This window comes from Biomphalaria glabrata, chromosome 17, assembly GCF_947242115.1.
Source record: "Biomphalaria glabrata chromosome 17, xgBioGlab47.1, whole genome shotgun sequence".
NCBI classification, from domain to species: domain Eukaryota; kingdom Metazoa; phylum Mollusca; class Gastropoda; family Planorbidae; genus Biomphalaria; species Biomphalaria glabrata.
The window spans coordinates 28,303,630-28,318,418 of record NC_074727.1 but is presented as its reverse complement, the minus strand read 5'-3'; the positions used below and the strand labels follow the sequence as shown (position 1 = coordinate 28,318,418).

The 14,789-nt window shown below is 40.3% G+C and overlaps 1 protein-coding gene across 3 annotated transcripts in view; it reads right to left on the bottom strand.

Moving 5' to 3' along the window:
* LOC106072810 (uncharacterized) overlaps positions 1 to 4,814 on the bottom strand; it is a 40,168-nt gene extending 35,354 nt beyond the window's left edge. The window contains exon 1 of one of the 3 annotated variants that reach the window (XM_056015283.1): positions 4,664 to 4,814. The gene's annotated coding sequence lies outside the window, so the exon portion shown is untranslated. The remainder of the gene's footprint in view (positions 1 to 4,663) is intronic. The other 2 variants (XM_056015282.1, XM_056015284.1) reach the window with 2 other exon arrangements.
* Between the last annotated feature and the right edge of the window lie 9,975 nt (positions 4,815 to 14,789).

Below are 14,789 nucleotides of genomic sequence, written 5' to 3'. Positions count from 1 at the left end.
ATACTGGCTGTGCCAAAAAAGTGTCTTGTTATGGGGAAGGACCATTCAAAATAGTGTGTATGTGGGAGGGGGGGGGGCAGGCAGATGAGAAGACTACATGCTGATGAGAAGACTACATGCTGATGAGAAGACTACATGCTGATGAGAAGACTACATGCTGATGAGATGACTACATGCTGATGAGAAGACTACATGCTGATGAGAAGACTACATGCTGATGAGAAGACTACATGCTGATGAGAAGACTACATGCTGATGAGAAGACTACATGCTGATAGGCCTAAAAAGTGTTTTTGAGCACACACCTTCGATTGATGAATAAACAAGGTTACAAAGACAGTTTGTGTGGAAACACAAACTCAAAATCGGCCCCACGAAGTGATCCACCCAGGCAGGCTTCAATATTTTCAGAAAGAACATCCAAATGAATTTATATCAAAGACAAATGAGAGATAAGAATGGAGAAAGAAGGTTGACAGATCTTGTGTAGTGCCCCAACGGTACAGCAGATCAAAGGATGGGTGCAAGTGAATGCAAAGTTAGATGTGAACCTGGCCTAACTGGTTCCCCTTTCAGACCTTGTGGTCTATAGGGCAGATGATGTAAAGTTCATCTGTTTTTGTGGCCTACGGTTAACGAGGGTGTCATGTAGCCAGCACAACGACCAACCGCCTTTACTTTTCCCCAACTAATATCAGGTACCCATTGGAGCTGGGTGGACTCAGAGGCGCCTAAGGATTCCGAAGTTGAAAATCCCAGTCTTCACCAGGATTTGAACCCAGGTCCCCCGGTTCGGAAGCCAAGCGCTTTACCAATCAGCTACCGCGCCTCTACTGGCCTAACTGAGGTCTTATAATAGATGTATTTGTTTTAAAAATCGCTCACCTCCTTTTCAAAATTTTCATGAAAATAACATTTACAAGATTACTATTCGTTTTAATTTAGGTCTAATTTTTAATGCATACTAATTAGCTTTTTCTCTTTAAAAAAATGCTTGCATAACTGATTTTAAAAATTAGATTTTTTCGCTTTCAGAAAAAAAAAAGTAGCCGTTGCATCAGAACTTTGAATGGTCTAAAATATTGTGATGTCGGATTTTCAATATCTTTTCTAGTTAACGAGATCTAAACGGGACGGACGGACAGACGGACAGACATTTCGCACAAAACTAATAGCGTCTTTTCCCCTTTCGGGGGCAGCTAAAAAGACAAAACTAAAAGGGGATGGGGGCTTACAGAGTTTGAGGGGAACCTTTTTATTGATGGATGTAAAAGTATTCAAGGTGATAGACACATAGACCAACTATTGAACGTAGCACGGGAATCAGTTAAACACATAGACCAACTATTGAACGTAGCACGGGAATCAAACACATAGACCAACTATTGAACGTAGCACGGGAATCAGTTAAACACATAGACCAACTATTGAACGTAGCACGGGAATCAGTTAAACACATAGACCAACTATTGAACGTAGCACGGGAATCAGTTAAACACATAGACCAACTATTGAACGTAGCACGGGAATCAAACACATAGACCAACTATTGAACGTAGCACGGGAATCAAACACATAGACCAACTATTGAACGTAGCACGGGAATCAAACACATAGACCAACTATTGAACGTAGCACGGGAATCAGTTAAACACATAGACCAACTATTGAACGTAGCACGGGAATCAGTTAAACACATAGACCAACTATTGAACGTAGCACGGGAATCAGTTAAACACATAGACCAACTATTGAACGTAGCACGGGAATCAGTTAAACACATAGACCAACTATTGAACGTAGCACGGGAATCAGTTAAACACATAGACCAACTATTGAACGTAGCACGGGAATCAAACACATAGACCAACTATTGAACGTAGCACGGGAATCAGTTAAACACATAGACCAACTATTGAACGTAGCACGGGAATCAGTTAAACACATAGACCAACTATTGAACGTAGCACGGGAATCAAACACATAGACCAACTATTGAACGTAGCACGGGAATCAGTTAAACACATAGACCAACTATTGAACGTAGCACGGGAATCAGTTAAACACATAGACCAACTATTGAACGTAGCACGGGAATCAAACACATAGACCAACTATTGAACGTAGCACGGGAATCAGTTAAACACATAGACCAACTATTGAACGTAGCACGGGAATCAAACACATAGACCAACTATTGAACGTAGCACGGGAATCAGTTAAACACATAGACCAACTATTGAACGTAGCACGGGAATCAGTTAAACACATAGACCAACTATTGAACGTAGCACGGGAATCAAACACATAGACCAACTATTGAACGTAGCACGGGAATCAAACACATAGACCAACTATTGAACGTAGCACGGGAATCAGTTAGAGTTAGGCGCTTTTAGAATTCAAGGACAGACGAGAAGAGACAATTGCTAAAAAATGTGTTGTTGTGGAGAGGGGCATTTCATTTGAAACTAGTGTGTGTATAATGTGAGAGGGGGGCGATGTAAGGCTACAACTGATGGGCCAAAGATGTGTGTTTACCTACTCTATGACAGCGGGAGTTGTAGGCCCTTCATTTGAAAGGTGAAAGAGACACACACAAAAAAGAATTTGAGGGATAGAAAATTGTGTTGGGGATGGGGTAGTGCGGGTGATTTTATTGATGATCTTAAAAGTGTTCCAAGCAAAATAAACATATATACCACTATATATGAACCACTACATTACACCTCTGGTTGTTATATGAACCACTACTTACGTTGAAGTCTGTTATATTAGCCATTACATTTATGTAAGTCAATTATATGAACCAGTACTAAACCTATGTCCGTTATATGAACCACTACTTACATCTATGTCCGTTATATGAACCAACGTCTAAATCTGATATATAAAGCACCACTTACATCTAGATTATATGAACCACTATTTACACATGTATTGTAAAGTGAAACATTATTTGACATTATATCCAGTATTCACGAACTTAACTTGTACATTATGAAACGATTGGAACCAGGTGTATGTTTACTACTACATAGCAAGTCTAGAGATGTACTACTCACTACTACTTAGCAAGTCTAGAGATGTACTACTCACCACTACATAGCAAGTCTAGAGATGTACTACTCACCACTACATAGCAAGTCTATAGATGTACTACTCACCACTACATAGCAAGTCTAGAGATGTACTACTAACCACTACATAGCAAGTCTAGAGATGTAATACTCACCACTACATAGCAAGTCTAGAGATGTACTACTCACCACTACATAGCAAGTCTAGAGATGTACTACTCACCACTACATAGCAAGTCTAGAGATGTACTACTCACCACTACATAGCAAGTCTAGAGATGTACTACTCACCACTACATAGCAAGTCTAGAGATGTACTACTAACCACTACATAGCAAGTCTAGAGATGTACTACTCACCACTACATAGCAAGTCTAGAGATGTACTACTAACCACTACATAGCAAGTCTAGAGATGTAATACTAACCACTACATAGCAAGTCTAGAGATGTACTACTAACCACTACATAGCAAGTCTAGAGATGTACTACTAACCACTACATAGCAAGTCTAGAGATGTAATACTCACCACTACATAGCAAGTCTAGAGATGTACTACTAACCACTACATAGCAAGTCTAGAGATGTAATACTCACCACTACATAGCAAGTTTAGAGATGTACTACTCACCACTACATAGCAAGTCTAGAGATGTACTACTAACCACTACATAGCAAGTCTAGAGATGTAATACTCACCACTACATAGCAAGTCTAGAGATGTAATACTCACCACTACATAGCAAGTCTAGAGATGTAATACTCACCACTACATAGCAAGTCTAGAGATGTAATACTCACCACTACATAGCAATTCTAGAGATGTAATACTAACCACTACATAGCAAGTCTAGAGATGTACTACTCACCACTACATAGCAAGTCTAGAGATGTACTACTCACCACTACATAGCAAGTCTAGAGATGTACTACTCACCACTACATAGCAAGTCTAGAGATGTACTACTCACCACTACATAGCAAGTCTAGAGATGTACTACTAACCACTACATAGCAAGTCTAGAGATGTACTACTCACCACTACATAGCAAGTCTAGAGATGTACTACTAACCACTACATAGCAAGTCTAGAGATGTAATACTAACCACTACATAGCAAGTCTAGAGATGTACTACTAACCACTACATAGCAAGTCTAGAGATGTACTACTAACCACTACATAGCAAGTCTAGAGATGTAATACTCACCACTACATAGCAAGTCTAGAGATGTACTACTAACCACTACATAGCAAGTCTAGAGATGTAATACTCACCACTACATAGCAAGTCTAGAGATGTACTACTCACCACTACATAGCAAGTCTAGAGATGTACTACTAACCACTACATAGCAAGTCTAGAGATGTAATACTCACCACTACATAGCAAGTCTAGAGATGTAATACTCACCACTACATAGCAAGTCTAGAGATGTAATACTCACCACTACATAGCAAGTCTAGAGATGTAATACTCACCACTACATAGCAATTCTAGAGATGTAATACTAACCACTACATAGCAAGTCTAGAGATGTACTACTCACCACTACATAGCAAGTCTAGAGATGTACTACTCACCACTACTAGCAACACGGAGATATTCCAAGCTCCACGACGACGTGCTCTGCTGTGTCAGACACACAGCTCTCGCTACCAGTGAATGCCTTCCAGCGCCCCCCCCCTCCTCCCCCGTGCCACATCTCTCCCCGTCCTTCACATTGCCTCGGTGTCTAGCACTCACAGTGGAGATAAGTTGTTGTTTTCTCTTGTTTTCTATCAGTCTCTGGTTTTACCGCCTTAAGTTTTTAAACTCAAATCTGAATGATCACGTTATTATAGGCCAGTGATCGGCAAGCTCGTCAACCAAAAGAGCCTGCTATTTTAAAAAAATCAATATTGAAGTTTATTTAAATAGTCACTAACTGAAATTTTGCTTTACTCAAGACATTGTTATAGAAATGAATAGAATTCAAAGTGAAATATGAAGCCTGCCTTTGCTAACTATGTCTTAGTGAAACAGTCACGCCCACATGACATCTAACTTGTTTCAAGGAAATGTTTCTATTCAAAACAACAGCCTACAAACACTAATGTCTATAGCACAAATAGAATCAAACTGATAGAACTGGTACGGAGGCCAGAGACTTCCACAGAACACTGCCAGAAACCTGGGACATTGCTGTAAGGGATTTATCCCATGATGGAGCCTTAGTGCAAGGATGAAAACACATTTTACAAATAGCACAAAGACATTCGAATATTAACTCCACAATTGTCCAATTTTAGCGTCTTCAGTCCGTCCGTTCGTTTGGCGTCCGACCCATTTAGAAAGTAAAATAGAAATAATGTTGAAAATCCGATCTCTATTCTATTTCCAAGTAACAACTGACTGACTGATTGTACTCTCTATTTCCAAGTAACAACTGACTGACTGATTGTACTCTCTATTTCCAAGTAACAACTGACTGACTGATTGTACTCTCTATTTCCAAGTAACAACTGACTGACTGATTGTACTCTCTATTTCCAAGTAACAACTGACTGACTGATTGAACTCTCTATTTCCAAGTAACAACTGACTGACTGATTGTACTCTCTATTTCCAAGTAACAACTGACTGACTGATTGTACTCTCTATTTCCAAGTAACAGCTGACTGACTGATTGAACTCTCTATTTCCAAGTAACAACTGACTGACTGATTGTACTCTCTATTTCCAAGTAACAACTGACTGACTGATTGTACTCTCTATTTCCAAGTAACAACTGACTGACTGATTGAACTCTCTATTTCCAAGTAACAACTGACTGACTGATTGTACTCTCTATTTCCAAGTAACAACTGACTAACTGATTGTACTCTCTATTTCCAAGTAACAACTGACTGACTTATTGTACTCTCTATTTCCAAGTAACAACTGACTAACTGATTGTACTCTCTATTTCCAAGTAACAACTGACTGACTGATTGAACTCTCTATTTCCAAGTAACAACTGACTAACTGATTGTACTCTCTATTTCCAAGTAACAACTGACTGACTGATTGTACTCTCTATTTCAAGTAACAACTGACTGACTTATTGAACTCTCTATTTCCAAGTAACAACTGACTAACTGATTTAACTCTCTATTTCCAAGTAACAACTGACTGACTGATTGTACTCTCTATTTCCAAGTAACAACTGACTGACTGATTGAACTCTCTATTTCCAAGTAACAACTGACTGACTTATTGAACTCTCTATTTCCAAGTAACAACTGACTAACAGATTGTACTCTCTATTTCCAAGTAACTACTGACTGACTTATTGTACTCTCTATTTCCAAGTAACAACTGACTAACTGATTGTACTCTCTATTTCCAAGTAACAACTGACTGACTTATTGTGCTCTCTATTTCCAAGTAACAACTGACTAACTGATTGTACTCTCTATTTCCAAGTAACAACTGACTGACTTATTGTACTCTCTATTTCCAAGTAACAACTGACTAACTGATTGTACTCTCTATTTCCAAGTTACAACTGACTGAGGCTTCACAAAGCGACAGGGCCAGATGGCATCAGCGCAGAGGGTGCTCAAAAACCTTGGTACAATTGGCTTCCTTAAACTGCACGGCTTACTAAATCGGACATGGATTCAATGGGGATTTCACAAAGGCGTGGAGGTTGGCTACCATTGTTCCTATTCTTAAAAAGGGCAAGAACTCTAACAGCCCAGAGAGCTACAGACCAATTACCCTCACATCGTGTGTGGGGAAGGTTGCGGAGAGAATCATTATCCGACGGCTTACGTGGTTCCTTGAGTCCCACAAGTTAATTTGCCAGGAACAGGGTGATTTCAGACAAAAACCAAGTAACGGTCTTTATACAAGAGGTAGCGGACGGTTTCCAGAGAGGCGGTAGGGAGAAGAAGGATGAGTCGACACTTGCAGTCTTTCTCGATCTAAAACAGGCGTACGATAGGGTCTGGAGGCAAGGCATGTTGCTAAAATTGATGATTCTTGGGGTAAACTCCAATATGTACCGGTGGATAAAAAGCTTCCTAACGGATCGGTTGGTTCAAACACGTTATGGCGACTTTACGACTTTCCAATAAGAAAGTGTTAGAGCAGGGGTTGCCTCAGGGCTCGTCGCTCTCATGCACGCTCTTTTTGGTTTACATCAACGACATGACCGAACGCCTCAGGTGTCGCTCTCTGCTCTTTGCAGACGATCTGCTAATCTGGAAAACTGGGAGGTCTGCAGTAGCTCTAGCTGCGGAATACCAACGTGACCTAGTCACGGTTTCTTGCTACACACGGTTGTGGGACATGGAAGTTAACTGTGACAAAACAGTCTGGACCCTCTTCACTCTTGGCAAAGATGTTTACAAAGAACAGACTTCTCTCTCATCAATGATACAGCTCTGAAGATGGAAGCCAAGCCTAAATACCTGGGAGTCACCCTGGACCCTAAAATGGGTTTGTCCAACCACGTGAGACTAGTGCGGGAACAAGCCTCAGAGAGCCTTAAGGTACGTGGTAAAGCGACTAGCCATGACCAAGTGGGGGCCAAGGCAAACGTTTTACGGGCCCTCTACATTGGGTCTGTAAGGGCAAGGATGGAGTACTCGTCTCTTGCACAAGTCTATGTTTCTCAAACGTCTCTAGCGGGGCTAGAATCAAGCTATTGGGGGGGGGGGGGGGAATAATTAATCTAAAAGGAAATAAAAACATCTTTAATTATTTTATCATTAAAACTTTGAAGGATCGTTAGTATTTAATAAGATATAATAATTTTCCTGAGTGAATAATCTTGATCTATATTCTAATAATTAACAAATACAATTTGAAACTAACCTGTGGAGCAATCCAATCCAGTATGGTCATCTACATTTTGAGTTGTATACACCCAGTTAAAGGAACACGGAAAAGGGGCAAATTTCTTAATTGTTTTTTTCCTTATTGTGTAAAATTTTATACATTCTATAATATATCGCTCATTTTGTTTTAATGTATAGGAAGATACCTTTATAAAAGGGATCTGTCCTTATTTAAAAATAAAGGGGAGCTATTCATTTTTTTTATATATTTGTTAGCCATCGTGTATCATAAGTATTGATTACGGAGTTAATTTGTATGCTTTACTCAAGGCACTAATATTTCACAACGCTCAAAATAGTATTGACTTTATTTTTACTTTCATGAGGCTTAGGAATATTGATCTGGAGTTTGGAACGTACAGTACTTTGAAGAAATGAAAAAGCAAAGGAAACATAAAATAGATCTAATTCTAAATTTACTCTTTTATAGATGGATATCAGGGCTGGATTTACAGCAGTGCAGAGCTGTGTTAATGAGCAGGACCTAACAAAACAGGGTCATCTCTGCAAAATAACAAATATCTAAACTTTAAACAAAAAATAAATAGGGCCCAGTTGACCAAAAAAAAAAAAAGGAGAATGGTATCAAATTCACTAATACTCGTATATTTATCATTAGCGCATTATTTTGTTTGGTATCGAACAAAGAAAAAGAAAATGTACTTGACTGATGCGATGTTATAAGTTGAATTAGTCCCCTTTAAACTTTGTAGAAATCAATAGAAGATGGCTTTAAAGTTTGAAACTAACAATAGATGCGACTATTAAACCTTCTATATACTAAGTTTGTTTGCGGAGGCTTAAATTAAATATGCTAAGCCCGCTAGTTAAAATTCAGGTCATTCATCCTTTTTTTTTAAATGCATTTAAAAAGCGATCACTTTACACATATATCCTTTTGTTTCTACCCCTCCCCCTTTTCCCAACTGGTCTAGATAAGTATTATTTTCACAGAAAACTAAAAGCATGAAATTGCACTAAACAAAAACTATTGGTAAATATATTTCTAATAGAACAGATTTATTATTGTTATTCTAGATCTATTAAAAATGTAATGACATGACAGATCCAAACTAATTGATACAACTACGCTAAATATAGACTTTTGTGTTTTCAAACGTATCTATTAATATAATTCTCTTCTTCCCTCAAGAGTTTGGACGAGAAGCAAGAAGTAAAGGAAAGATCACTCTCTTATTTCTGCGGAGTCACCTCACGAAAACAACACGGGGGGGGGGGGGGGGAGAGAACACATGGGTATTCACACGTCGCTACGGATGGCTGCGCGCTAGACTGTCAAACCCTGCCCGCTCCCATCCCCCTTCGTCATGCGGGATGTTTGGACTAAAAAGTAAACTATCTTCAACTCTGAAGGAACATCCGAAACATGTAAAACATTTTACAAACAAACATTTTACAAACACTAAATAGCAGGGCCGGACCTAAGCATTGTGGGGCCCTATTCGAAACGGATTTCGCGGGCCAAGTTTGGGTAGGGAAACGGACAATACGTTAAATTTAAGAGTTTTAATTAGAAAATAAATTCGTCTTTGCATTTTATTCATTCTTTACTACGTACAGAATTACTTTACGAGCCTTGCGTGTAGCGAAGTCATACGGTACATCATAACAATTCTATTTCATACATAGATCACGCTCAATTGCAAGAATTACCTAATGTTTCAATCTATCTACGATAATTGTTGACCTCAAGTAATTCTTCATGAGTTTGAGGCGCGAGAAGCTTCTTTCACCTGATTACACCTGGTAAATCGACAGGAGGGCGCGGGAAATCTGTTTTAAATTATAAAATGGTTTAATTTAATAATTTATACACCTTGAATTAGCGCGGGTCCTATGAAAGTGCGGATCCTTTGAAAGTGGGGGCTCACTGTGGTCGCATAGGTTGCAGTGGCCTAAGACCGGCCATGCTACGCCGCCGGTCGACTAGTTTTATATATTTTTCTTGTTTCCCACTTGACCTTTCTCTTTAAACGTGATTTAATGCAGACACACGTAACAAATAAAAGTTAACATTGTGACTAGGTTCTATGACTTTCTGACATTTCTGTAGCTTTTAAACAAGTGTTTTACACCCCCCCCCCCAGGTTGCCTTGAGCTTTCCAAACTTTTTTCTCCCTTTTCCTTTCTATTTATATCTCATTCTTCGAACTCCATGAAAGTGTGGCGCCAAGGACACGTCCCTGTGTGTGTGTGTGTGTGTTTGTGGGTAGAATCTCTACTGTTTGGAGTGTGTGTGTTTGTGGGTAGAATCTCTACTGTTTGGAGTGTGTGTGTTTGTGGGTAGAATCTCTACTGTTTTGAGTGTGTGTGTTTGTGGGTAGAATCTCTACTGTTTGGAGTGTGTGTGTTTGTGGGTAGAATCTCTACTGTTTGGAGTGTGTGTGTTTGTGGGTAGAATCTCTACTGTTTGGAGTGTGTGTGTTTGTGGGTAGAATCTCTACTGTTTGGAGTGTGTGTGTTTGTGGGTAGAATCTCTACTGTTTGGAGTGTGTGTGTTTGTGGGTAGAATCTCTACTGTTTGGAGTGTGTGTGTTTGTGGGTAGAATCTCTACTGTTTGGAGTGTGTGTGTTTGTGGGTAGAATCTCTACTGTTTGGAGTGTGTGTGTTTGTGGGTAGAATCTCTACTGTTTGGAGTGTGTGTGTTTGTGGGTAGAATCTCTACTGTTTGGAGTGTGGGTAGAATCTCTACTGTTTGGAGTGTGTGTGTTTGTGGGTAGAATCTCTACTGTTTGGAGTGTGTGTGTTTGTGGGTAGAATCTCTACTGTTTGGAGTGTGTGTGTTTGTGGGTAGAATCTCTACTGTTTGGAGTGTGTGTGTTTGTGGGTAGAATCTCTACTGTTTGGAGTGTGTGTGTTTGTGGGTAGAATCTCTACTGTTTGGAGTGTGTGTGTTTGTGGGTAGAATCTCTACTGTTTGGAGTGTGTGTGTTTGTGGGTAGAATCTCTACTGTTTGGAGTGTGTGTGTTTGTGGGTAGAATCTCTACTGTTTGGAGTGTGTGTGTTTGTGGGTAGAATCTCTACTGTTTGGAGTGTGTGTGTTTGTGGGTAGAATCTCTACTGTTTGGAGTGTGTGTGTTTGTGGGTAGAATCTCTACTGTTTGGAGTGTGTGTGTTTGTGGGTAGAATCTCTACTGTTTGGAGTGTGTGTGTTTGTGGGTAGAATCTCTACTGTTTGGAGTGTGTGTGTTTGTGGGTAGAATCTCTACTGTTTGGAGTGTGTGTGTTTGTGGGTAGAATCTCTACTGTTTGGAGTGTGTGTTTGTGGGTAGAATCTCTACTCCTTGGAGTGTGGGTAGAATATCTACTGTTTGGAGTGTGTGTTTGTGGGTAGAATCTCTACTGTTTTGAGTGTGTGTGTTTGTGGGTAGAATCTCTACTGTTTTGAATGTGTGTGTTTGTGGGTAGAATCTCTACTGTTTGGAGTGTGTGTGTTTGTGGGTAGAATCTCTACTGTTTGGAGTGTGTGTTTGTGGGTAGAATCTCTACTCCTTGGAGTGTGGGTAGAATCTCTACTGTTTAGAGTGTGTGTTTGTGGGTAGAATCTCTACTGTTTTGAGTGTGTGTGTTTGTGGGTACAATCTCTACTGTTTGGAGTGTGTGTGTTTGTGGGTAGAATCTCTACTGTTTGGAGTGTGTGTGTTTGTGGGTAGAATCTCTACTGTTTGGAGTGTGTGTGTTTGTGGGTAGAATCTCTACTGTTTGGAGTGTGTGTTTGTGGGTAGAATCTCTACTCCTTGGAGTGTGGGTAGAATCTCTACTGTTTGGAGTGTGTGTTTGTGGGTAGAATCTCTACTGTTTTGAGTGTGTGTGTTTGTGGGTAGAATCTCTACTGTTTGGAGTGTGTGTGTTTGTGGGTAGAATCTCTACTGTTTGGAGTGTGTGTGTTTGTGGGTAGAATCTCTACTGTTTGGAGTGTGTGTGTTTGTGGGTAGAATCTCTACTGTTTGGAGTGTGTGTTTGTGGGTAGAATCTCTACTCCTTGGAGTGTGGGTAGAATATCTACTGTTTGGAGTGTGTGTTTGTGGGTAGAATCTCTACTGTTTTGAGTGTGTGTGTTTGTGGGTAGAATCTCTACTGTTTTGAATGTGTGTGTTTGTGGGTAGAATCTCTACTGTTTGGAGTGTGTGTGTTTGTGGGTAGAATCTCTACTGTTTGGAGTGTGTGTTTGTGGGTAGAATCTCTACTCCTTGGAGTGTGGGTAGAATCTCTACTGTTTGGAGTGTGTGTTTGTGGGTAGAATCTCTACTGTTTTGAGTGTGTGTGTTTGTGGGTAGAATCTCTACTTTTTGGAGTGTGTGTGTTTGTGGGTAGAATCTCTACTGTTTGAAGTGTGTGTTTGTGGGTAGAATCTCTACTCCTTGGAGTGTGGGTAGAATCTCTACTGTTTGGAGTGTGTGTTTGTGGGTAGAATCTCTACTGTTTGGAGTGTGTGTGTTTGTGGGTAGAATCTCTACTGTTTGGAGTGTGTGTGTTTGTGGGTAGAATCTCTACTGTTTGGAGTGTGTGTGTTTGTGGGTAGAATCTCTACTGTTTGGAGTGTGTGTGTTTGTGGGTAGAATCTCTACTGTTTGGAGTGTGTGTGTTTGTGGGTAGAATCTCTACTGTTTGGAGTGTGTGTGTTTGTGGGTAGAATCTCTACTGTTTGGAGTGTGTGTGTTTGTGGGTAGAATCTCTACTGTTTGAAGTGTGTGTTTGTGGGTAGAATCTCTACTCCTTGGAGTGTGGGTAGAATCTCTACTGTTTGGAGTGTGTGTTTGTGGGTAGAATCTCTACTGTTTGGAGTGTGTGTGTTTGTGGGTAGAATCTCTACTGTTTTGAGTGTGTGTGTTTGTGGGTAGAATCTCTACTGTTTTGAATGTGTGTGTTTGTGGGTAGAATCTCTACTGTTTGGAGTGTGTGTGTTTGTGGGTAGAATCTCTACTGTTTGGAGTGTGTGTGTTTGTGGGTAGAATCTCTACTGTTTTGAGTGTGTGTGTTTGTGGGTAGAATCTCTACTGTTTTGAATGTGTGTGTTTGTGGGTAGAATCTCTACTGTTTGGAGTTTGTGTGTTTGTGGGTAGAATCTCTACTGTTTGGAGTGTGTGTGTTTGTGGGTAGAATCTCTACTGTTTGGAGTGTGTGTGTTTGTGGGTAGAATCTCTACTGTTTGGAGTGTGTGTGTTTGTGGGTAGAATCTCTACTGTTTGGAGTGTGTGTGTTTGTGGGTAGAATCTCTACTGTTTGGAGTGTGTGTGTTTGTGGGTAGAATCTCTACTGTTTGGAGTGTGTGTGTTTGTGGGTAAAATCTCTACTGTTTGGAGTGTGTGTGTTTGTGGGTAGAATCTCTACTGTTTGGAGTGTGTGTGTGTTTGTGGGTAGAATCTCTACTGTTTGGAGTGTGTGTGTTTGTGGGTAGAATCTCTACTGTTTGGAGTGTGTGTGTTTGTGGGTAGAATATCTACTGTTTGGAGTGTGTGTGTTTATGGGTAGAATCTCTACTGTTTGGAGTGTGGGTAGAATCTCTACTGTTTGGAGTGTGTGTGTTTGTGGGTAGAATCTCTACTGTTTGGAGTGTGTGTGTTTGTGGGTAGAATCTCTACTGTTTGGAGTGTGTGTGTTTGTGGGTAGAATCTCTACTGTTTGGAGTGTGTGTGTTTGTGGGTAGAATCTCTACTGTTTGGAGTGTGTGTGTTTGTGGGTAGAATCTCTACTGTTTGGAGTGTGTGTGTTTGTGGGTAGAATCTCTACTGTTTGGAGTGTGTGTGTTTGTGGGTAGAATCTCTACTGTTTGGAGTGTGTGTGTTTGTGGGTAGAATCTCTACTGTTTGGAGTGTGTGTGTTTGTGGGTAGAATCTCTACTGTTTGGAGTGTGTGTGTTTGTGGGTAGAATCTCTACTGTTTGGAGTGTGTGTTTGTGGGTAGAATCTCTACTCCTTGGAGTGTGGGTAGAATATCTACTGTTTGGAGTGTGTGTTTGTGGGTAGAATCTCTACTGTTTTGAGTGTGTGTGTTTGTGGGTAGAATCTCTACTGTTTTGAATGTGTGTGTTTGTGGGTAGAATCTCTACTGTTTGGAGTGTGTGTGTTTGTGGGTAGAATCTCTACTGTTTGGAGTGTGTGTTTGTGGGTAGAATCTCTACTCCTTGGAGTGTGGGTAGAATCTCTACTGTTTAGAGTGTGTGTTTGTGGGTAGAATCTCTACTGTTTTGAGTGTGTGTGTTTGTGGGTAGAATCTCTACTGTTTTGAGTGTGTGTGTTTGTGGGTAGAATCTCTACTGTTTGGAGTGTGTGTGTTTGTGGGTAGAATCTCTACTGTTTGGAGTGTGTGTGTTTGTGGGTAGAATCTCTACTGTTTCGAGTGTGTGTTTGTGGGTAGAATCTCTACTCCTTGGAGTGTGGGTAGAATCTCTACTGTTTGGAGTGTGTGTTTGTGGGTAGAATCTCTACTGTTTTGAGTGTGTGTGTTTGTGGGTAGAATCTCTACTGTTTGGAGTGTGTGTGTTTGTGGGTAGAATCTCTACTGTTTGGAGTGTGTGTGTTTGTGGGTAGAATCTCCACTGTTTGGAGTGTGTGTGTTTGTGGGTAGAATCTCTACTGTTTGGAGTGTGTGTTTGTGGGTAGAATCTCTACTCCTTGGAGTGTGGGTAGAATATCTACTGTTTGGAGTGTGTGTTTGTGGGTAGAATCTCTACTGTTTTGAGTGTGTGTGTTTGTGGGTAGAATCTCTACTGTTTTGAATGTGTGTGTTTGTGGGTAGAATCTCTACTGTTTGGAGTGTGTGTTTTTGTGGGTAGAATCTCTACTGTTTGGAGTGTGTGTGTTTGTGGGTAGAATCTC